The following is a 26027-nucleotide window of genomic DNA, read 5'->3' as shown; positions in this document are numbered from 1 at the left end:
GGAAGGAGATCTCGTACAAGCTGCGGCCAAGAAGCCCGAAATTTCGTAAAAAGGGTTCGGGAAATAACAAAACTGGTGGGACCAGCTGCACTCTTTTCCACGGCAGAAAGAAGACGGACCTGAGAAAGAAAGGGGTGAATGGCGGACTGGCGAAAGGGGATACCTTTCGCTTCGGCAGTATAAGGGATACCATTCCTTAGTGTACACTTCCTGATTCTCTCCTGTTTGTGTCAGGAGAATCATGAGGATCCGGAGTCACGTGTCGCGTGCCATGGCACGCGAACGGCTGGATCCGCGGCGCTTCCGTGGGTTTTATAAGTTTATATATAATACATACGTTGCGACGACCATCGTTGCGTATCGATCGACGCAGGAAAGAAACTTTAGAAAAGGATTTTGAAAAGAGTTGGCTCTCTCCGATGATCGCAATTTAACGCATCGCTTGTGTACCGTGAATCGCCATTTATCAAATGAGATTTGCAATTTTTTTTTCAAATTTTCAAGATTTCGCGTAATTCACCGTTTATCACACCTTTCGCGTAGCGATCACAAATCATCCACCCTTTCACGTATATATTACGAAATGGTCAACATTCCGCTGTGTCGTAAATCTTCCTGACGCGAATCCGCTGATGCAAATTCATTTCCTCATCTGTCGACATTTTCGAATCAGCTGAAGCGCGTAATTCTCAATCGATAATTTTCTAGCATACGACCGCGAGCGATTTGCATTAAATAATTACGCGCACGACAGAATTCATCAGTTAGACTTCATCGAAGCATCTCACGTCTTGTTTCTATCTGTGTCTAGATCACAGAAGCTTTGAGCGCACGCGGAATGAGCACACATAAGCATAGAATACGCACTTATAATTGTTGTTTACGCACGGAAAGAATTTTTATTGAAGTAATTAAAAATTTAACTAAATACAGATCTAAAGATAATTTTGTTGGACCATCAAATTATGTACAACACTCAAACTAGTTACTAGAATGCTAAACTTTTTGCAGCATTATTCATCATGCTTCCTATGTAATTATTTTTATGGTTTAATAAAATTATTTTCACATCTGTATCTAACTAAATTTTTAGGTAGTAAATCGTTTCGTACGAGTTTGAAAATCACACGTTGCACATGAAAATATATGTATATCAATCTTTTGTTGATGTATAAGATATAATACTAACCCTGATAGCAAAGCCTGCGGAGACAGATTTTGAACAGAGCCTGCTACCAATTTTTGATTGCAGAAAGGCACCAAGTTGTATACAGAATTTGTATTATCTGACATTGTCAGCAAATTGCTGCTAAAAATATAACAAAGCCTGCTAGACATGCTATGCCAGCAGATGGGTAGCAGAAAGCCGAGCAAAGTCTTGCATAATCTGAATCTGATTCGAGCAGACTTTGCTCGAATCGGTTTCTGCCACCAATCTACTGACATAGCCTATCAACAGGCTTTGTCGACAAATCCATAGCCAAACGCGGACACAGATGGCTATGGTTTGGTAGTCAAAATCTGATGGAGTCTGCTGCCAATTTGGCCCCAAATTGCTAACATTTTGCTGATAAGTTGATGCAACGATCATATATATTACATTATATAATCATAAGACATCATAAAGAAATTTCATGATAACATTTTTTCATAACTAAACAATAATTAAATTCTAAAAGAAAGGATATATATTATAGAAAAAATAGATCTCGAATGTATAGAAACTTGTTTTGCTCTTTCAACATAGCTAACTAAACATTTACGTTACAGATATAATTGTGGTAGCACACTGTGAAACCATTATGCAAAAACTTGAAATATGAATGAATTCTTGTGATTGCTTTAAACATGTACCTGCTCTAAATATGTATGCGATTAATGATGTGTAATATGCATACGTAATATATTCACGCTAAGATTTAAGATTTAAGTGAAACTTTGTTTACGTTTATTTGTATTAGAACTCGTCAACGTTGGATGAAAACGTTGGCATGCCCGTGAGCTGTTGTGGAACGCTTGTCGTTTCCTCTGTATGCGCGGCAAACGCGGAAGAGAAGAGGCCGCGATGCCGTCGCTAGTCCCTTTCCAAGTAAGAGTGGGTTAAGGCCCAAGGTCCTGCTGTCGTCTCGAAGGCGATCCCCCGGATGCGAAGGATATACACGCTCGAGCTGCGCGTCCCGTGCCTCCGACCTACAGACTCGAGTCAGTGGGCACTTTATACCTAACTGTACCTATGTACATTCACGGTTGCAACGCGAACGAGCGAACGAGCGGACGTACACCGGACGCATACGATAAACCGCCACCATCGACTCGATATCTTTCTCTTTCTCTCTTTTCTCCCATTTCTCTTTTTCCCCCCCTCTCTTTCTTTCCCATCCGTATTTCTTTCTCCTCGCGTCTTGCGCACTGCACACGTACGTTACCTATACCGTGTTTGTTTGGCGATGCACACATACGCCCACTAGCCATGTAGACATGTAAGCCGTGTGCCGCGTGACGTATATATACGTGAGAGTGCCTTTTATGTAGGTACATGCGTAAAGGCCTGAACCGTGCCTTCGAGATATGGCCCGTTACTCTGGGGTGTCGCACACTGGAGCCAGTTACCGTGTTACCGCAATTCAGGCCACAAAGTCAAAATACAGTTAGCCGTAGCTGCGTGCGAGTACCGTGTGGCTGCGCGAAAAAAGAAATCCGGCTACTCGTCTTCGTTGTCGTTCTCCGTCGTCGTTATCAGACGTTCTCCTCCTGTCGCGCATGAACATCCGGCAAACCTACTTGTATGTATAGGAATACATCCTTATGCATGACTCGAAGATGGCACGCCAAAACTGACCGGAGCCTGTACCGGATTACTCACTGATTGACCAAGCGTGAGAAATGAGTGGGTAATCAAGTGTACGGTATTTCTGCCAATATACCGTTTCTTCGATATTACTCATGAAAAAATCTAGGTCTTGCCCGGAGGCTTTCTAGCATGCCTTTCAAGCTACTTTCTTTCTAGGACGTGATTCTCGGGTCGAATAGAACGTTCTTTTTTTTTCAAGCATCCGAATTTATCCGTTACATCAGCCTAACGGGGCAGCGGAAAGTATACATTTGAAAAATGAAAGAGAGTACTCATTATTCGATCAGTTGAATACACACACGCACACACACGCGCGCGCGTATACTGTACATTCGTATAATCGTGTCTTATTTTTCTTTAATACTTGTTTAATATATTTTTCTCTGAAGCATTTAAATTACTAAGTATTTTTCATCTCACACACAATCTAATATAATTATATAAAATATATATTCATCTACAGAAAAATATGCAATAGATATTCGACAGCTGCCAGTTGTATATAATTGCATTCGCAATTACTGTTCAATCATATATGTATTCTTCATCAAAGTGTAACAGCATATGTTAATGTATCAATCTCGTTATTGCAATCTCATTAGGATATTCAAATTGCGAATTAATATTATATGATTTTGACTTTCCCCCTTCTTTTTTGCCATTCCTCGCATTCCTATCTAAGAAATTAGGCCAAGAAGTTCAATGTTGGCACTGCGAGCTTTAATAGAGTTATCAGTCTCGGCAGCCGCGGACCCTGACACCATAGATCAGTACTGTGAGTTAGTGCACGTTACCGCGGACAGCCGAGCTCGTTTCGCGTGATGTTTCTACTATACAGTGCCGGTGTTACATGCGCATGAGTGCGTTCGAAGTAGCTTGTATGTTCGCATTTTATATATTAAATGTACGAACAAATGACGTGATTTAACAGTAATTCATTTTCATATTTATTACCATTTCTCTATTCTTCCAATCAATCGGATAATATGTTCATTACTATAGCATAATGACTCGACACAGCGACTTTATACTAAACTTTGGTAAACTCTATTATTCTGTTAAATAATTATTTTTCGAATCTAGAATAGATTTACAATAAATATTAAAAAAAATTATTTATACCTATAATACAAACGTACCTATAATACAAACGAATTTTTTCAAATATTGAATCTATAATATTACTGAATACTTGGCATATATCTGAAACATTTTATATTTAAAATTAAATTGATAATTAAAGTATATTAAAAATTTGCACCATGTATATAATTTAATAATTTTGATGCTGACATTCTGACATTTTGACATTCATCTCACAATCAGTACTTCAAATTGAGAAACATCAAAGTGCGAGCATTCTTTACTTCTTACGGCCATATCTTTTCTTCCGTAGGAAATACACAAAAGCGTCTTCGATACCACAAAGAACGGCGCAAGGTCCGAGAAGAAGGAGAAAGGGCAAGAACGGAAAAAGCAGAAAGAAGTCTGACTGCAAGATTGCAACACTACCCGACAAAACGGGCCATCCACGTGGATCTTCAAAGTTTGAGAGTACAGGCACGCGGTTGTCCCTCCCGGCTCCCATTCGTTCTCGCTCCTTACTTCGCCGTTGTTATCACGTCCTGCACCGAAAAATCCTTCTCTTCTCCGTTTTTCTGCTCACGCAGCACGAAAAATCCGCTTACCAAAGTAGGAGGAAAGATGCTTTCGGTAATCGTAAGCTGCGCTAACACGCAAGGGCCCCCACGTGACATTCCACACGTCCATCTGATTGTGAGTCGGATGGACAGTAAGGAAAGGCGGAGGGCAACGCCCAATTCGCAACCTACGGAACGCATTGATATAGTCCCTAGAGAGTAGGCGTCTGAGACATCGTTCGCTATTTCTAGACCGGGCAATTGTTTCGCCGCTTCCGACCGAACTGCGCGGGAGGTTAACGACACTCACCGTCTGTCGAAACGTACAGCTGAATATCATTTCGTGACTCCGCGGATTCGAGAGTTACCGAGAGTACCGTCTCTTCCTTCTTGAGATAATGCTCCCTGTTCAGCTTGTCTTTTGACCGTAACAAAACAATTGACCTTCTCTCCACCCACCTTTTCTTTCTCGCGAATGTTCACAGCGAATCGAAGAATTGGCATAGCGATATGCACCTGTATGCAGATTCGTTATTTTGCAACAACGACATCTCTGATCGTCGCATTGCTCGTAAAATGGAAACTGGCTGGTTTTAAGAATGAGGAAGTATTTCACGAATATTACTACCACCCACGCACTCTCGTACAACGTAAGCAGATGTTGTGTAACCGGCCGGTATAATTCTTTTCGCGATTGAGGTATGAACTTGTCACTGAATTCAGACAGTCCTTCGTGACAAGAGAGAAGAAACAGGAAGTAAACGTGTAGAACCAGCCACCTCAATGTCGACTGATCGTCGAGTGATATTCGAGATATTGTATGCAATTCGGACGATAACACGTATTACATTATGGTTTGTCTTCAATTAAAGTGTTAAAACGCCAGTATAATTTTTTTAATTATAAAAGTCGAAAAATGAAAGATTTATTACTTGTTTAACTTCAGGTAGGTTTTAATTTAATAAAATCTCTAGATTGTTTCTTGTTATAAAGATGTTTAATGTTGAACACATATCATAGTTTTAATCTAAAAAGAAATATGTAATCAGTTGGCCAATATGACTTATCGTGAAATCGTGAATATAGAATACATCAAAGAAATGGCGTGCAACTTTCATTTGTCCACAGGAAATTGCGAATGTCGCGATAATCATGTTGCGTTTCTCCTCTGATAGTCAATGTGTGTGCGGCCGCACATTCGTGCACGTTATCTGTAGAATTGCATTGCAGGTCGCTAAAAAAGAAAGCCTCGTGAAAGTCAACCGGTAGTGTATATCGTGTGAAATAATTGTTCAACTTATCGTTTGTGAAGGTAAAAGGAGAAATGAGGAAAAGTAGAAAGAGAAAGAAAGAGAGAGAAAGAGGGGAGAGAGAGAAAGAGAGAGAGAGAGAGAATCCTTCGCTCGTAGCTTTTCGATATTCGAATTTTGGCATAAATCAGTCCACGACTGATACTTTGACACTGAGAGGTAAAATGTCCAATTTTTATGTCTACTCTAATTTAATGTCCTACTCGATTGACACTGTACCAGTTTCGTAAAACCGGCGATTGCTACTATATCTCCGTTTATTTCTTTTTAAAGTAACATATACTTAATCATAAAATTATAAAAATCAATATACGCAAATGAGGGTAATAAAGAACAAATTCCTGAATATAAGATAAGATCTTTTAACTCACCTATATTCTCGTCTGGAAAGTGTTGCTTTAATGACAAAAATACTACTTTTTTCTTCATATCTTTCTGACGTACTGTTCAAAATTCGCTTTAATTCTTTGTCTTCAAAGCAGATTTGAAGAGATAATCCAAATGCCTTTTGCACGTCGATCACTGTACTTTTCATAAGCTACTCGTTCCTATTTTGTTTAACCTAGGTCGCATCATAGACTTTCGTTTCTTTCACTCTCGCATAATCAGTATCTTTATTGTTGCGAATTGCGATCCCCTTTTGTCGATGCTATGCACGCTTACATACCCTACATCGCACGTGTATTTCTTGATCGAGATTCTAGTCGCGTATCAATCACGCGTTAGAACGATATGTACGTGCACTGATACATGCAACGTGAAAGCGATCCACGCGACTAAAGGTAACAGTGAAAGCATGTTCGACTTATTCTATTTGTTAAATGTAAATGCATATAATATTTGTAAATTTTTCTTGAGAGAAGAAGGGTTATGAGAGATTTAAAATTTTAAAATATTTCAAAGCCTGCAAATTGTATAATTAAATGTATGATATTTCATGTCAACATTCTACATATTAACTGTTTAAAATAAATGTATACGGAGGAATAATTAATATCAATATTTTTTCCACCAAAAAGTCAAGAAAGGAAAATCCCAAAATGGATACATGATTTCTCGGTTTTATACATGCGATGTGCTTTCTTCATCTTCTTTATTTCTCTGTACGTCGTAGCTAAATTAGCGCATTGCATTATTAATGGTAGCATTAGGCGATCATCCCTCTGATTTACGCGACAAGTAAGAGTAGCGAACAAGATGAGCACGCGTGCAGACGTGCAGGTGACTGATTTCACTTTCCCCGACGAGAAAGGTAATTCTCCCTCTACTCCTTTTTTTCTACAGGGAAAGTAAGAGAGAACCGTGAGAGTGCACTAAAGCTGTTAAAAATGGTCCGAGCTCCGGATATGTACCGAGTTTCTTTTATCATGACGTGCGATAACGCAAGTTTCTCCTTTGCGAATGTTAGACCTTCCTTTGAAAATGTCGTTAGCCATTTGCGCAAAATTCAATCTTTTTCGTAACTTTTTGAGAAATTTAAAAGAGAAAATAATTTCAATAATAACAGGAGCACACATAGGTTTTAAGTACAGAATTATGTAAAATTGTCTCAGTTATTTCTTTTATTAATAGATATACTTGAATTAAAATTTTAAAATTTTTAGAGAGTTGGTATTTTATTATGATAATTAACGATATGACTATTTATATCTTTTAATAATATTAAGTATTATCATGTGTAAATAAATAATTTAATAATATGTAGGAAATAATTTTGTAATCAACGTTATTAAAACATAATTAATATTGTGAACAATTTATAGTTGGGGAAATTCTTAGAAAGCGCGATTTCTCCCGCGAAATTTATATTTATAACTAATCGATTGAATTACTTTCGTTTAGTGATCGATTACTTTCGAAGCTCATGTACGATGATTCAGAATCTATGAATAACTGTGTTCTTAATCACATCTCGAAGAAAAAACGTAACGATTCGTCTTAAAAAAGCATCAACGTTTTTACCGGAATATTTTAACTTTCAATAACATAAATTATTTTTGCACAAAAAATTAAACAAAAATTTATTTCTTATTAACTTAAATACATTTATGAAGTTTTTTAAGGATTTTTTCAAGTATATATTTGTAAAATATCTAACTTAGATATATCTAAATTAGATTTTTATTTTACGAATAGGATATACCTAAAAAAAAATTAATGATTTCATCTCGGTCATAACTCGATCATATTCCTTCGATAAATGGTTTGAACGTGCTAATCTTACAATGTCTAAATCCGTTCAAAGACCGAGTTTAATGATCTGCCAGTTTTCGGCTGTACTTAAGTAATTTAAGAATTAACGGAAGGATCGCGAACTCTACATCCCATCGGCGACCTTTTTTCCTCTCTGTCTGAGCATCATTCCCTCTCTCGTTCTCTGCATCCCTTTTTCCCTCTACATCTCTTTTCCGCTTGTTATCTCTCTCTTTCTTTCTACACTTCTATTTCTCTTCTATCTCTCGTTGAACGTTGGACACGCCGAGAGGGTCAACGCACCTAACCTAACGAGCAAGCAGTCGACCAACCTATCTATTCTGCCTACCTACCTACCCATCTACCTACTTATTCACCATCGCTCAAGGTGCTTAGATAGTACCTCGGATTGGTGGATTGCCTCTATATACGTTGCTGGATAGATGCCGTTCGTTTTGGGCCATGTAAGACACCTTCTCACGTGCCACCCATGACGGTAAGGCCCCCCTGGACTACACGGTCCTGCGATAATTCGTATTGGAGGAGCGGTGTGGAGCACTGTCGGGTCAGTGATCCAGCTGGAATCGCGATTTGCAAGAAAGCGGTAGGGGCAGAACGGAGAAAGGGAAGTGGAGTTCTCAAGTGGATAGACGGGAGGTCTATCATACAAGCGGCCTTTTTTTTATCTCTAAGATAAAAGAATTCATTATTATCAATCAATCCGAATAAATCAGCCGTCAGTTATCACTAATCGAACATCGTGAATTTTGAAACTAGTTAATGCTGCTGACATATTTTGAATAAGATAAATTTGCAATTAACTCCTTTTTAATTGATAAAGACTTTTGTAATTTGCTCTATGTCCTACTCTCAATAATTATGCAACTAGAGATTACTAGTATAGAAGACGCTGAAGATGAGTACTCGTACGAATTAAGAGTGTACTATATGAAGCATAAAATCCATGGAGTTATTTTGCGACACGTAATAACCGTTATTAAAGATTTTAAGTTTTGTTTGATAAATGAAATGTATATTCATTCATCATGTTCATCATGTTAACATTTTACTTTTGAACATATTTAAAAACTGTCGTAAATTTACAATATCTACCAACTATATTTAGACATTGCAAGTAGTTCGATTATAGCTGCAAAGATTTATCACATGTGCATGCACATACACATACACACATACCACCGTTATCTTTTATAAAAACATGGTTACATATTTTATAACTAGAATAAATTTATAATAATAGGTAAAGTATGAAAGAAGAAAAAAGTATTAATATCGCCTTTGATATTACATGTATTATTTATACAATATCAGAAACGATATTAATAATTTTTTCTTCTTCCATATTTTACCTATTATTTAAAATTTGTTCTAGTTTCACTTGAAATTTAACGAATTTACATAGTTGGTAATAAAAAAAAATTAAATCGCGCTTGTTATGAGCAAACAAAATTTGCGATCAAGATTCAGCATTCGCGTACACGAGATCGTCTCGGGACAGGGTTGAACGCCCGACCTAGAGGCTGTGCATTGCGTCGCGCTGACAGCGGCTGCGAGCTCTCGCGGGAGTTTCAACCGAGACGGGAATGAAGCGGAGTAAAGCAATGAGAAGGCGCGTCGCCGGTAATGCGAGCCATGCGATACGTAAACACGCAACTGTCGTCGAGTGTACCACCTCGATGTTGCGACGCCTTCATTCGAAGATTACGCACGATCAAGCACGTACCTATACACGCGCATGCAAAATAAACATGGGAGTCTCGCCCGAATTGTTCTTTTCGGCCAAGAACTCAACCAGAATCTTTGCACCTCCGTTCACGACGACATCCATGATTTACGATGCAAATATTATGCCATTGTACGAGACAGTCCTTAGGAAATAGTCGACTAGTCAGACCGCGCCACGACGAAGTCGACTCGAGACGGGAGAGGCGGAGTGGTTAGGTCAGGGAGAGCCCGACACAAAACTTTGCCACGCACATTGGCACAATCGCCTCGACAACTCGAGTGAGCGTCTTTGCTTCTCTTTCTCTTTTTTCTCTATCTCTTTCTCTCTCACCGTCTCAATTGCTCGTTTGCACTCTAGTTCATTCTCTGTCCTTTCTTTTTCCTCTACCTCTCTTCCTATGTCTCCCTCTTTATATATTCCCCACTTTTCTCTTCTATTCTCAGTTCATTCTGTCCTCCCTCGCCTTCGCACCTTTCCACCAACATCACCCTCTTCACGTCGTCTCCTTTTCCTCGTTTCCTCTCGCTCTATCTCCTTTCCTTTCTTGGCATTGTCGTATCCTCCCCTCTTCCAATTCTTTGCTCTGTTTCTTTCGCATCCTCCTCTCATAGTATCTTTCACTTTTTCCTAGCCGCTAGTGGATCAACTCGAGGTACAGCTTAGCGTGACGATGATACTACGCGTTTCCAAGTCCTTCAGCGACCTAGGATCAGCGCTGACGATTAAGATCGTCGTTTCTTAACCACGGTTGAAATGGCTCTGCCGCTGCGCATTGATAAGGTGCTGCATTTCCTGATTAGACCTATGTCTATGAAAGACTGGTTTTCTCTACTAAAGGAAATTGTCAGATACTGAAAACATATCGCACTTTACCTTGAAAGCATTAGTATATTTGTAGACATTAAATTAATTACCAAAAGATCTATTAATTTTAATATTTCTTTAACTGGTGAAAACAGATAAAGAATAAATAAATAAGATGCCGACGAAATAAACAATAAATTATTTTAAATTAATCCGGATTAATTATTTCTTCCTATTTACATTGCAAATTTGGCAATGTATCGCATATATATTTTTTGAAGAATTAAATTATCGTAATTATTAAATATATAATACATCTAATCAAATAAGATAAGAACGCTTTTTATAGAATATATGCAAACAAAACTAATAAAATATTTATATGCTATGAATATGCTGTAATAAAATTTGTCGAATTTAAAGCAATGCAAACATTAAAAAAAAATTGAATATTATAGTCCTTTTTAGTAATTCTAATGGTTCCCACGACCTATTCCAAAAAATCTAATAGAATCAAGGTAGTTTATCCGCGTCTGTTTTATACCTTGAAAAAGTCAATAATCCGAAAGATTGTGACCAACTATCGCGAATCAACAGCAATTATTCAAAGATCCGTAATACATAGAAAAAGGATCTACGACAGTGTGACAAAAAATAATGTTTCAGAAAACAAATATTTAGTTACTATCCGCAAAAGGCCAGATAAACTATATTTTATTAAAAACGACCAAGAAAGTCTTTATAGGGACATAAAATCGATTGAATTTACTGCGCTGAATTCATGGATGTTGCGCGCGTATAAGAGAAGATCTACATCAGGACGGCGTTTCGAAGTTGCCTGTTGCGCAAACCTCGATAGGTACGTAGGCAGGTTCGTATCTTGCACAATCGCCGTTGGCATATAGAAGCACAACGCAGTAGAAAAAAAGGGTGTTTGAATTGCTGCAAGAGCTAGCTACTGACATCTTCGTCGTAAATTCAACGGATAGTCATTATTTTCAAAATGTCTCATTAGTTATTGATATTCAAATGCAAATTGAAATATTAATAATTTCATCAAAAAATCAAATATTAATCAAATAGTCGTTATCGACATTATCAGATATATAATATATTAATATATCAAGATTACAAACAATAGATAACACTAACCATTATTCAATTGTATATATCTTTCGAAATATATTAGATATTAATTGTCGTTAAACTTTTATTATACGCTACCGGATCTTAACTACCTACGCTTTCCTATCTTGATATTTATAAAATACTAATAAAATAATACATAAACAATATAATGTATTATACAAGTATATATCTGATCACATGTCGGATTATTAATAGATAACTTTACACGATTCTTGGTAACATCCTGATGTTACAAGACGCACGCACATTACGGGATAACAACATATGGAGGTTATGATTATCTTGTTCATACAATTTATTGATACTTTGAAACGTCTATCAACGTGAAGTCTATAATCGTAGATATTAAGTATGCACCACTGAACTTAATAATTTTTATGTAAAAATTCATCGCATCATCAAAGTGATGAAAGTCAATTTTGATTAAGTATATGACGAATGAAACATCCAGACTTACTCGTGGCACACATTGACGATGCAAGAAAGTACGTTTGTATTTTATTTACTAATGCTCAATACAATACAATACGCTAATTAATATTATAACTTTGACCGCGCGAGCCACATGCGATCAATATAAAAAATCGAAGAAGGAACTATACGTATGAATACTGCTGGATCTATATTTCCTCTCAAAAGTGGGCTTAATGACGTCGCGGTGTAACAAGGAGATGCAGGCGGCCGGCAAATCGAACCTTGAGGATGATCAAGTAATTTATGATCGTCTTATCGTCCTCTTTCTCTCTTCCTTTCTCGATCTTCTTCTATCTACCTTTTCTCGCCTCTCTTTCTCTCTCATTTTATTCATCTCTACCGCGCACGGGTATATAGCAGAAGGACGCGCTACCCCTCCAAACGTAGAGCGGGATGCTGCTGGTGGGATGAGTACCAAGTAGCAACGAGTCATTCACCTTTTATCCCAGTAACACGAAGTCGTAGCCGCGAGCGACGACGGACGACAAACTACAATCTGCACAAGTACCGTCGCGGCATATCTAGGTATCCAAACGGCCATAAGCTGGACCGTACATTAATTTCGGCGGATGAGACGCTGGAGAGTGGAGCGTGTTTATTCCGTTAAAGTTGTCCCCCTCGTTTTAAGTGCAACGGGCACCCGAACGAGCGATTTTGCGATGCGCGCGAGCAATGACGTCGAGACCGGTTAGTACGCGTATTAAACTAATATCGCGGATAAACTCTTTCGATCATATTTAGATTAAACTGAAGTCAAGCATAAAAAAGTACGCGCACATTATCATGCTGATATCAGTGAAAAACAGAATTCTTTCGCCCATAAGATGCTACTCTTCTTTCGTGTTTTTCTTCCGCGAAAATCTCTTATCAAAGAACATGTATCAAAATACAGTTTTGTGATCAATCTTCTATCTATATTTTCAAAATATAAATATATCTACGTTTTCTAATATTAATGAATGCATATTTATTTTTCAGCTGTGATTATTTTATTAATTTTATCGCAATATTGACATTGTTTTATTATGTTAACAGTGCTTTTTGCTTTTAGCAATTTTCAAATAAATAATTTGATATTTTGCTATCCATATTAAAGCGACAAAATTTAATAAAATTATTTTTGAAGTAATTTATTTTTTAAAATAAAATAATTTCTTATAGAAAAATTATTCTTATTATGCTAACATCTATAACTTAAGGCATATTGAGATCTATCAAGTTTTTCTACTTAAATGATATTTTATAAGTTAGGTACTTTCACAGTTATTAAAACTTTCATTTTACTGGATTCAAATTTATACCATTAGAATATAATAGCAGAATTTGAAGAATGAACAATAACGACAAATCAGCTTACTGGGCAATGCCTTCAACAAACAAGGGGATTCGTTGCAATTGTTGACTCCTAAAAAGTGTAACTTCTATAAGCTCTTAATCCGCTTAATAATAATATGTGACATTTTAGCATTTGCCGTGATTTTTCCTATACATGATTCTATACATACGAACGATTTTCTTGCCATGCGATTTTTTTTTATAAGTGAAACCAATGTGATAAGACAACATCTGTCAGTTGAGCAGAAATTTTTTTATCATAAAACGTTTTAAGATTAACATGAGCGTTTCTATCAAGAAATACAATTTATCACTTTTTGCCATGAGTCAATACAACATAGATTTATTTATAATAATTCAGAATTTTAACTATAGCCAGTAATAATGCTGATACTAATAATTCTGTGACGACATATTTTTACGAGATTGTCAGTTTTACTTGTTTCGTGAAATATCAACGTAGAAAATGCATAATATGTATGTACAATCATATAAATTGCATAGAAATATTGTTAATTTTATCCCGTAGCTTGAGTACATATATAGTTTCTAAAATGATAACTTCTCAATTTTGATTTTGCGTAAGGTCAATGAATCCCTCCCACTACCTAATGCCACGCTAGAAATAGTGTTAGAGGATGATGTAGCAGTTCCGCCAACGCTTTTGATAATGAAACAGCTTCAACGCACGCAATGTATTTAAAATTTAAAACATTTTTATGTAATATTATATTAACGCAATATTTGAGTAACAAGTATAAACCAATTTTTCTTAATTACAAAAATTGGGAACGAATAAACATCAGGCTTATATTACTTAAATTATACATCGTTCTTTTATAAGAAATTTTAAATCTACTCTGTACATTTCATATATATTCCACTTACTTGCAACTCGAAGAAAACGGTTTCTCTTCCAGATAGATCTCATATATAGTTGGCATATTAAATCTTTAAATATTCCGATAACCTCATGTCGTAACTAATGATCCTTATTTATCGTTGATGACTAATTTTGACTTGAAAAATTCGTCTGGATCCATTCGCGGTACCTCCTCTCTTTCAAGAGTTTCTCCCTTCCTATGGTCCGGCGGATCCCACTTTTCTCCCCAAGTGAGGCCCAGTGCGAAACACGTGGGGGTTGGGCTTATGAACCGAACGATATATCGGGGGAAATTTTCCGAAAGCTCGGTCGGAGTGCCAATTGCCGCTGTAGCCGGCAGCAACGGCCAATCGCCGTTGCTCCTAGTCAAACAGGTGGGGGCCAGCCGAGACTTAAGCGAGGCCACTCGCCGTGGAGCTGTCAGAGCTCTGTGGGGCACGGTTACGCACACATAGCTGCTGGTCCCTTCAGTTTTTCCGGTAGCGTCCACTTGGTCGATCGTCGTCTTCGGATCGCGCGATATTCCTTGCGAATTACTCACCGTGTCCCGATCAATTTGTCACACTTGGAACTGTGGATCATTTTGTGGATCAACAATCGTTTTATTCGCGTGCCGTTACTTCATTTGGCGGGATCGTTTTGAAGATTTCCGATAATTGAGGACATTTTAGGAGTCACCGTTTTCACGAGATCACACGATACTTGAAGTGTCAGAAGTGTCTGCAACGCTCTGCTAGTTTTCCAAGGGAGCCGAGTAAGAAGATATGGCTCGGCAGTTGGACCCCACCGGTCTCTACTGAAGACGTTTTTCTCCACGATCGAGCAACTACATACTTCCGCTTTCAGTATTGCTGAAGATCATTATCGTCGACATGGCAGCAGGAGGATTGGACCCCACCGGTCTATACTGAAGTGCGTCGAATAACTGCGTTTCTCGAGACCATATATATCATATATCCATATCTTTCTGAAGGCTTTCGATTGACTTTCAATTAAAATTGTGCAACATGGCTGGACTCGATCCAACCGGTCAGTATTGAGAAGGTGAAGGAAGGTCTAGAAGAATCGAGGAAGTAGGAAGGAGAGATATACTCAAGGTCGCGACATGGCTGCTACCAGGGGTCTCGATCCGACTGGACAATATTAAGATATCAAAACCTCCGAAGCTTGGAGGAAACATCTTTGTAGATCGATGTTATCAATGATGGAAGAAGTGAGAGGACGAGAGGAAGTCTCGTCTTCCAACTTAAGGAGACTGAGATGGAGCATCCATATTCGCAAGGGACGACATCGGACGTTTCTCGTAAATGTGGAACGTCAATGAAGATGCCGAATCTGCCTACATACAGGGTAAGCTTCTTAGCTTGGTTAATAAGAATTATTAATTAGCTACGAAGATAAATCATTATACGATGATTGTTTTACTTGCAATTGTTCGACCAATATGTTTCGGTTGTATTAGCGTTATTCTGCTTTAATTACAACAGTATAATTTGTCCAGTCTCGCACGTGTTCGTCATAGTTACATAATCCGTAATGATTCGCTCGAGCTTGTGATCAAGTCGCAACTACTCGCCAAGTTCTCTTTCGGTGGTCAACCCTCTCCCACCTTCGCGAGCCTTGTTCCTTCTCGCTCCTATTTACCTTCTCTTCTTGCCATTTCCGACGTAACCGTGATCGCGTCGAGGTTGCAAAAGAAGGGAGAAAGACTTCTTCAAAGATGACCCGCGCTTCAAAGATAACCAACGATCCAAAAGGAGAAGGGAGCCAGTTAAAAGAAACGCCAGGGGGAACAGGGCAGGATGAGATTCACGTGACGTGGGGCCGCTTGATTCTTTAACATTACGTCACATCATCATATATCGACACCTAACGCTTTGCTTGCAACCCATTGGTTATCGCGATCTGATCGAGATTGAGGTAGGAGATCCTTACGACAGAATCCCGTAAAAAATACTACTGGTTGTCTAATTTTGACAGACGTAAGATTTGACATTAAGAGTACGAGGCGGCTATCTCACGTAGATACGTGTTTTATCCTTTCTACCCGGTTTTCTTGTCGCGGTTATAAGCAGGTGCCCCTCTGGGAGTCAGTCTAGACCATTCACCTCGCCATTACCTCCAGCACATAGACCCGAATATGTTCCGGGATGTAATTAGACGAGCTGTAGCCTAATTGCAGTTGTCTAACTTACAATCGGGTATCTTCTTTGTTATATAACAAATATATAGATCTAATAAAATATTTTAAAACAAGCTATATATATATGTATATATCTCAGTTCGACAAGTCGTAACCAAGAAATCTGCTAGAATTTTTCCCCTTCCATTTTTCCTTTCCATTTATCGATATATTTAACGATATATATTTACGCAATTTTTTTCACCAAACAAAGTTTAAAATAAATTTTTACAATAAAACATTCTATTAGCAAAGTTTTCAATATTATTGATATAATCTCGCATAACTTATTTAATAATGCTTGCGCGATATCTAATCACGATCGAAGCGATATCGTGTATTGCAAATATTCGCGTATCGGCATGCAGTCATACGTATGATGACGTGTCACTGAATATCGCTGAATATAATCGTAACGAAATAGAGAAATTCCAAAAAAATTGGTTTAGAAATCGGTCGCGTTTGGCATTATCGATTCGCGGGCGTGTACACGCGTCGCGTCGCTTTCGCAAAGTCACGAAATTAGTCTCGGTCCCATGGGAAAGACAAGACCCCGATATAGTGAGTATAGCCGAGGAGGAGGCCCCGGCCGACTCCTCACATGGCCGAGTTCATTGACACCACCTGAGTTTTGGGCATTCACCGTCTCGCTCGCGCGCACACACTGTCGATCGTGCTCTCCTCGTCAGGAATAAGCGATCGTTCCTTCGCTCGTCCGTTCGCTCAAGTCAAGTCCGCTCGGTCAGCCACCATACCTCTTCCTCCTCGATGACCGTTTCGAGGGATCCCCTAGGTTTCGCGGAAACAAGTCGCGATATGCCACGATCCGTCATTCTTTTCGTATTCGTTCGCGAACGAATCAATGCGATCCCTACAAGAATTTTGGGGGAATTGCGTTAATTTTCGTAGAGGATATAAAGAGCGATCTCGAACGGGAGCGGACGTGGGCAGATTCTTCAAAGTTTTCTTCTGCGCGGTTGTGCGACCCGCATACATGAACCTCTTCCGGGTACGTCCCAAACCGTTCGTTAGCTCTCGCGCGAGGTGTGTACAGTGCGGCAATTTGCCGTGATTACTCGACGAATATTTGCACATTACGAGATAGATGTACAGCGTTATATTTCCGAAAATATAGAATGGATATATTTTATCTTTCCTTTAATTAGGAATTTACAATTGTGGCATACAATTGTACAAACAATCAATTGACAAGTGCACATTACAGACAGTAGTAGACGGATAGAGTCATGTCTCGTACTATCATATACGATCAAATATCGACATGAATGTTCAAACGCGTACCAACTTGAAATAATTTATGTTACTCGCGTAAACTTACATAATATAATAGTGTCGTGCGCATCACTAGAAAGAGAGAGAGGGGAGGGAGAGAGAGAGAGAACCTCATTCCTTTACTTAATGCGGCGTATACCAGAGGCGCCGTCGCCGGTTGTAATTTCGAACCGCTTCCGTTTATTCGCCATCATAATGTTTGCCTCGCCGTACGATCTTATTACCAGAATAATAGACAAATAGAAACTACGGAGATAGAATGTACAAATGCTGTTGCTGCTGCTGCTGCTGTTGCTGTATAGAAATACCGAGATGGGAGAGTAAAAGAGGAAGAATGGGGATAGAATGACAGGGGAGAGAGGGAGAGATGGAAGGAGAGAGATCACGCGTGACCTAGGACAACATACCGCGCGACCTGCATGCCAATCGTCTCTCTCTTACTCTCGCACGTACTCGCACATTCTTTCGTTTCTCTCTTACACGAATGCGCGGTTTCTCTTCCCGTGTCGCACCGCCGTCTTTCTTCCTCCCTCTTACGTCACTCCTCCCGCAGTAATAGGCGTACCGAATCGTACTCCTCGTTCCGCGATCATGACACATCGCGCGATCGTGATTTTAGAACGAGGCGCCGCGCGCCGTAATGCTATCGAACCCAGACAGGCTCGCGGATTTTGGCAGGCAGACTTCTGCGCGAGCAACACATCACGCATAACAATGGCACTATCGTATAATTTGAATTGGTGGACGTGGTCAGAGAGAGATACGCGAAGGTGGCAGGCTCGGCCCACGTATGCACGAACTTTCCTCGATGAGCAAAATGAAAAATTAAAACGGACTTTATTTGATGAACAAGACAGTCAATTCGTGCTCTCTATTTGCGTGCGTTTCTTATGTCCTTTCGATCGGATCAATTAATTCTTTGTCAATCACGTTTGAAGAATGTGTGATTTAATATGAAAAAATTATTCATTTTTAATATCTTTTATAAGTTCTTTATATTTAGATATCGTTATTTATTCCTTATTATATATGTATATATATTACATTTATAAAAATATGCGGCATCTCATCACATTCCTTTGAATATTAATCTCTGATGGACCTGGCAGATCTCTTCAGAGCAATACTTTCTTCGAATAATTCGATAAGCATCGTCGCACGTGTCTGACACGTGGTCGACTTGCCCGGCAACATTATCACGTATGAAAAACGCCGTTGTATACTGGATGGTCAACATTCAACGGCCGGCGTTGCGGCATAAACTGCCGCGATAATAGGATAAATCGACTCGATTGCAATTAACGTCGGGATGGGCTAAGTCACGATATTCTCGTTTGGCGTGCTGAACGAGTGCGCAATAATATCAATTTAGCGGAACATCTCGGGCTACAGCACAGATAATACATAAAGATGCGTTACTACGACGCGCGGCGCGACGCGACGCGACGCTCGAGAGGAGATCGCGCGGCATTACGATCGTAGACGTCGACTGCTCTGGTCGTCCCCTTCCAATCACCCTATCTCTTTCTATAGCGAGCATCCACGATCATCCTTCTCCTCCAACACCTCCTCCTCCTTCTCTTTCTCCGTCATCTCTACCTCCTTCTCCTTGTTACCTACTCCATCCTCTCCCGCTGTGGTCGCCTCTTTTTTCGGCGGTTCTCTTTCTTTTTTCTCATGTCCAGGAGATTCGGAGGTTCGTTCACCTTACGAGGTATCTACTGCTCGGACTTGTCTACTCCTATGGGAGTACTGTTGCCGGGGTACTGCTGCGTAGCCGTTTATAGTCATATAGTTAGCTAGAATAACACGCGATCAGGCTGTCCTAGCCAAGATTACGCTCGATGAGCCACACCGAACCGGGGCAGAGGTTTTAATTCGACATTCTTTGGATTCTCCCCGGTTTTCTTCGCGGTTCACCGCGTTTAGTCGACTCTCGAAAATCCTGCGTTTCCTTCCCACTCATAACGATCACCTCATACATCGCGCATAATGCTCAACCTTGCGCTATCGTATTCGCCATTGAGTCGATTATAACATTCTCCATCTAGCAAGGATCGACGATCCGTGACGGAGATGGAGGAAAATTGTGTCGCTAGTACGACACAACGATGTCGGATTTATCTTCGTTCGATCCTGTTGCATCATCGTTTGTATCGAGTCGCGATCTCGGTATATATTCGCGATAGCACGCCATCCACGTTCGGCTCCAAGTGTGCTATTCACGCGATAAAGGAATCTTCTCGTTCGATAACCGCCGACCTTTCTCGAGCGAGCGCACGAGCTCAACTCACGCGTCGCACTTAACCATCCGCGAGTGAGCGAGCGGGCGCAAAAAAATTTCCGAAAGGCCAATATCGTCTGCATCGTGGAGCGACTCTAGCTAATTGTAAGCCTAAGAGTAAATGGGCCAGGGCCATCGTTGTGGCTCGTGCAACACGAAATTCCCTCCAAGCATCCGATAGTCGCATGAAAGAACGATATCACGATTATACTATAAGGCACTCATCATCGGGCGGCATCTTAGGATGTGTTCGATGCATCGAAGGTCTGACCAAGCAAGCGGCATAATGCCAACCAGTGGCATTTACGGCGTTAAGACCACCTTTGCCTCGACTCTTTCTCTCCATGTCCATCTGTCTCTTTCTTCTTCTCGTCCTGTTCTTTCCTTCACACCCTCGCGCACCTTTATCTCTCTCTCTCTCTCTCTCTCTTTCGTTCTCTTTGCTCCTGCCTCTTTCTCCATCTCTCTTTTTCTCTTCCTCTCTCTTTAACTCGTTCTCGCGGTGCATGGGTCTCGAGCAGCAGCTTCTTTAGCGTTCCATTACCGGCGTTCTATGGAATGCATCGGTCTCTCACAACACCTACGAAGACAAAGTCCGCGAAATCGGCTTTAAACCCTCCAAGACAAACAGCGGAGCATCGTTGAATTTTATGCCTTTTTAATTGACGTATGTGTTGGTCTTGTTAAAGTTCCAATCTATCATAAAAAATTTCGGTAACAGTAAGATTTTCAGAATACGAGATATACAATACTAAAGATTAAATAATTTATTTATTGATATAAATTAATAAATATCATAAATAGACAGACATTAGATATAAATTAATTTTTTTATTTTAAAAATCTTATCTGACATAATTAGTAATTACGTATGTCTTATGTTAGTTTTTGTTGAAATGTGATATGAATTTCCTTTAATCTTATTTATTGTTAGAAATATTACGAATTTTTAATATTATGAAACGCTTATGCTGAACATTATCGACAACTCTTGGAACACTTACATGACATACTTTTATCATCACAATAAATATTTATTTAAACATTAAGTTTTAAACGTTGTATAAATAGAATCATTTCATTCGATATCGAAGTAGATGCAAAGTAATTTCATTATGTTTCTTATGCACAAATTTAATTAGGTTGTTTCAATATTATATATGTTATTAATATTTATGGTATTTATACTAATATCTTTAGAAAATTATTGGTGACATCTTATTATAAATGACCAAGAGCAGTAATGCTGTGAAAATAAGCAATCACGACGTACTTCCTTGACGATTACAGTGATCCTTGGTGCGATAATTGACATATATTTATGGTCAATAACTACGTATCTGCAGATGAAAATGGGCCAATCATGATGATATTCCCATGTGGGAATTCTAACTGAGATAGACTGTCCTGTGAGCAATTGTACTGGCGTGCGGTAGCGCACGACGGTCTATGGTGATAGAAGCGCCGTTGGCGTTGGTGATGGTGAGCGGATCGCCTTGACGAGAAAATCACGTGGCCGCGGGAAATGACTTGTTATATAAACTAACGATTATCTCGGTACTTGTACATTGCCACGTCTAATCCGACGAGTCTGACACGACCGTCTAGGCGGCCCTGTGATAGACGACATGTCTCTCGTCCGTATCGCATTTATCACGACTGTGCTGCAAGAATAACGCGGTGAGATAACGGATATCGCCCCCATAAACCGACACGCGCCAATCATGCGTGCGCTCGACTTAATTCCACTCGATCGAGAAATTCTGCAGGAGCGGTAATCAAGGATAACTGGAAGCATTATCCTCACGTTTCGAAAAATTCATTGTTCACGAGGTGCTCGCCCACAAATGCTTTCTAGAGGATAAAATTGGAAGTAGAGAATCGTCTTGCGACAATCACAGAATATTCGCGTCACACCAGTGAACTGATATCTAGATGTCGGTGCACCGCATATCTAGAGCAGCGAAATGCAATCGAACAGTCTAGACCGCGATACGAGCTAGAAAATCAGTGCGGCACTCAGTGCCGGCGGGTGCATGGGTAGAAGTAAAGCCAGGAAAGTAGGTCAACATTGAGTCGGGCGAGTCCGAGAACCAAGTTCAGGGGCAAACTACAGCGCCATGTCCGGAGCCACGGACTCCTCTCGTGCCTTAGGTTAAGTTTTTTTCTCTCTTTCTTTCCCACGTTAACGTGCACAGTTGCACACGCATACACGTGCGAACGCGTGTACGCGTGTATAGACCGTGGTCTATCTCTCGCTCTCGCCCAGGGAGAAGAGAACGTAAAGGGAAAAAGAGAAAGAGTACAGGAGGCGGTCTAACGGACTCCGTTCTGGTCTGCCTAGTTTTATTTTTCCGACGGATCCAAGCCTGGCCATTCGTTCCGTCCCTCTCTTGCCCGCCTTGGACCCTCCCTCGCACGCGTGCACGCGCGCGTGTGAGTGCAAGAAGGGAGAGGGAGTGATCGTACCTGCGCTTCCCCTTATTTTCTCTTTCTTCACGTTAGCTGATCTTGGCCTAGGTCTCACTAACGCCGCGGCCGCCGCCGCCGTTTCTTCGAGAGTGCTTTCTCCTGAGCAAACTGACGTTGTACGACACATTTTCGGTCGAACTTGGCCCAGAAATAACTGAGTTGGAAAGTGTAAGTGAAACCCTTCTCTCTCGAATAACCGTTTCTTACTATGACGATAGTTCAACGTGTCTACTTTGGACAACTGACTCCTCTTTTGAGCCGGAGCCGAGTAGTGACTCGGTTGAAGTCCCAGAAGTATTCTTTAGAGACTTTCAACAAGAGAACAAGCAAGACACTAAGAGAAACGCACCTTCTATTTTATTACAAAATATTTGAGAAGCGATCACAGATAATTTCAATAAAATTAGTTTTTTTAACTCTTCGAAGGAGAAGATGAAATTTCATCATTTTAACTCAATATCTTGATACATATATGTATTCTCCAAAAAAACTTAATTTTTTATGAAAACTTACGTAAACTATATAGTACATGGATTGATACGAATTATTGATTGAAATTATTCCTTGTATAATTTGTCCCGTATTGATACCTAGACTTACCATAGCTACACGATTCTTATAACGACTGTACGTCGTGATACGCGTCTACAATGCAATAACGATAGTTCTCGACTTTACCTTTCCGTTCCTCGAATTTTCTTTTACTCCTCCAGTTCCGTAACGAAGCGCAGAATAAAAGAAGGCTCGAGCGAATAAAATGACCTCGGCGAAATCGTCACGAAGGCCGTCGGACGCGCGAGAGAGAGAGAGAGAGAGAGAGCGCGCATATTATACTCGCTGTACTCTACCAGCCGGAAGATATATTATATCGATTAGCGATAAAGCGCGCCTATCCACCTAGCGAGCGCACACAGGCGTAGACAGGTAGGTTGATGGTGGGAAGGTGGTCGGCCTCAAGTAGACAGGATATAGGTAGCCAGCGGGTCACTCGGGCCGTCTGTTTTACGTCTTCGTACACATGCTGTTTCACATACACCTGTGCATAGAGCGGCGCATTTCAATCCACTTATCGCGCCGCATGCGAACCGGCTAAATCGCGTGCTGTTACACACGCTTCATAGTGTTATCTCCGTTTCGAGCGCGTGCTCTGACGTGCTCTCGAACACGAGAGACTGTAGGAAGCGCAAGCTTCTGATTCATTGCATTGTTGGACGTGTATCTCGATCAATCGGTGCTGTGCGAATATGTGTACGCATGCTCTCGCGTCGCCGGCAAATTGTCCCTGAGGATACACGATCGGTTTGTCAGGGCGTGGTTTTCTATGCAGTTTTTGCCCACCTAGAAACGCACTAGACGGCCTTCGCTGAGATCAGGATATCCCGCCGCTCGTTTCTCCCCCTGCCATTCCGGCATACATCCACTTCACCTTTTGTATTACGCTGCGCCCTCCGCGAACGCACTAGTTCTGTCACATTTTTAATTACTTCTACTTGCTTGACAAATCGATACGCAAGATAACTAATATATATCATAATTTATTGCATCGATGTCCTGCATTATATCGACTGGATACATTGAAAGATAAAAATTAAAACTAGAGATACTTTGTTGCTGCGAGATACTATTATTATGACTTATTTATATACAGTATAGGTAGAAGATGATAAGCAAATTATTGACATAATCTCGTACAAATTGCTATGCTAATATCGTTCTATTTATGATATACATATACATATATATACCTCATTACGTACAATCTAATCCTGCATTATTAATGAATCTTGAATAATAGAGACATTTTATTTGCTGTTTCAGGAATCAACCAGCAACGACACCACTGCCGTCGAGTAATTTCATTGTTCTCATCTCCGACGACGAGGACAACGGAGTCTGCTCGAGAATGGAAGGATTAGAAACTTTACACTGCCATGGAAATTCGCCACCTAGTCGTTCCATCTCTCTCTTTCTTCATCTCTGTCTCTCGCAGAGACACGTGCCGCGACTTTCGAGGGCGAAAAATGCGGACACCCGGAAGGGATTGTGTTCGTTTCTTTTGATATTCGTGATATCACGAATGTTCCGTGATCCGCTGTACACTGCCGATATAATGACCCCGATAAGATGCTATTTTTTTTAAATTTACATCGCACGTTAAAACATGGTAGTTACGCGGGAACGCAGTAAAACGCGACTGTCACGAGAAGAACGACACTTCGATTATCGCCGAAAAAATTTTTGTTAGTGTCCGATACTGATTTATCTTCATTATCATTGCTGTTGCTATTATTAATCGCTACTTGAACTGTCTACCACTGATCGAGACACTTGCGCGCGCAACATTGCGCTGTTACCGTTATCGCTACACTATCAACGTTGTCACAACTAATATGATCACCGTTACTATATCTTTTTTCTGTCGCTTCGAATGTCGATGATATCGTCGAGCGTCGCACATATGGATTAGAGAAACAGTAAACAGAGCGGACTGTTTAGGAAAATCCAGTTTCTTCTCTTGGCGTGGCTCTTTAGTATTCACGTTACATAAACTACCGAGAATAATACAGTTAATGTGCAGATAAATTTAGACGAGGTATTAAAAATCATTTTATTATTGTAAATAAACTCAATCTTGATTTTATTTATATAAAGTTTTATGTTCAGTGATTTTTAATATTATATGTACTGCGCTTAAAAAATAAAAAATTAAACACAGCAAGTTTTAGCAAATTTCAGAAAAATTAACAAATAAATGTTGAGATTTGCTCTTTTTAAGTATATTATTTTATCGATTTAATACTTAAACAAGATCGATAACAGTCACTGAGAATTTCCAATTAAATTTTTAACTTGGCTTTCACCCAAGTATTAGATCCCATTAACATACTTAGAACTAAAAATTAAAAAACTGCGATAAATGTAGTGTGTCACTTTTATCAAAAAATTCATTTCTGGATCAATTTTCAAAATTTTAATGTATTTTTCTAACAAAGCTCATCGTTGTTTGTGGTTTTATAATAAATTTGGAAGCGATGGTTTTCTTTGAGATCGAAGATTCCAAAAAGTAACGTCCACGTACGGAAATCGCCGTTTATACAAAAGAGAGATGAAAGTCTAATAAACTGATCGTTCGCGCTCATGCGACATATGTCCTTCGGGATTTCGTGCGAAATCGATCAGGCACCTTTACAATTATTATCAGGAAGCGATGCATACACATCGGTCGCGCATTGTTACACATAACTTCTTTCCATCGGCTATGTCGTAATGCACGATTCACGCGTTTCGAACCACGACGACCACGTACTTTGCATTCCTCGCATACATCGACTCGGTTGGTGCGCGAGCTCATTGCAACTCGCTCTCGCACACGAGCACGTACGAGCGTGTACGAGCGTGTACGAGCGTGT

At 39.8% G+C, this 26027-nt stretch overlaps 1 long non-coding RNA gene across 2 annotated transcripts; it reads left to right on the top strand.

Moving 5' to 3' along the window:
* LOC108728081 (uncharacterized) lies at positions 1-25095 on the top strand. 2 transcript variants are annotated; one of them, XR_001936875.1, is made up of 3 exons: positions 1-13; positions 15468-15736; positions 24436-25095. It is a non-coding gene; the product is annotated as an uncharacterized lncRNA (long non-coding RNA). The 2 variants fall into 2 exon arrangements; XR_001936874.1 differs by lacking the exon at positions 1-13 and having other exon boundaries at positions 14821-15736.
* The last annotated feature ends 932 nt before the right edge of the window (positions 25096-26027 follow it).

The sequence above is a fragment of the Mycetomoellerius zeteki genome, unplaced genomic scaffold, assembly GCF_001594055.1.
Source record: "Mycetomoellerius zeteki isolate Tzet28-1 unplaced genomic scaffold, Tzet1.0 scaffold113, whole genome shotgun sequence".
NCBI lineage: Eukaryota > Metazoa > Arthropoda > Insecta > Hymenoptera > Formicidae > Mycetomoellerius > Mycetomoellerius zeteki.
This window is presented reverse-complemented; position numbering and strand designations above follow the sequence as displayed.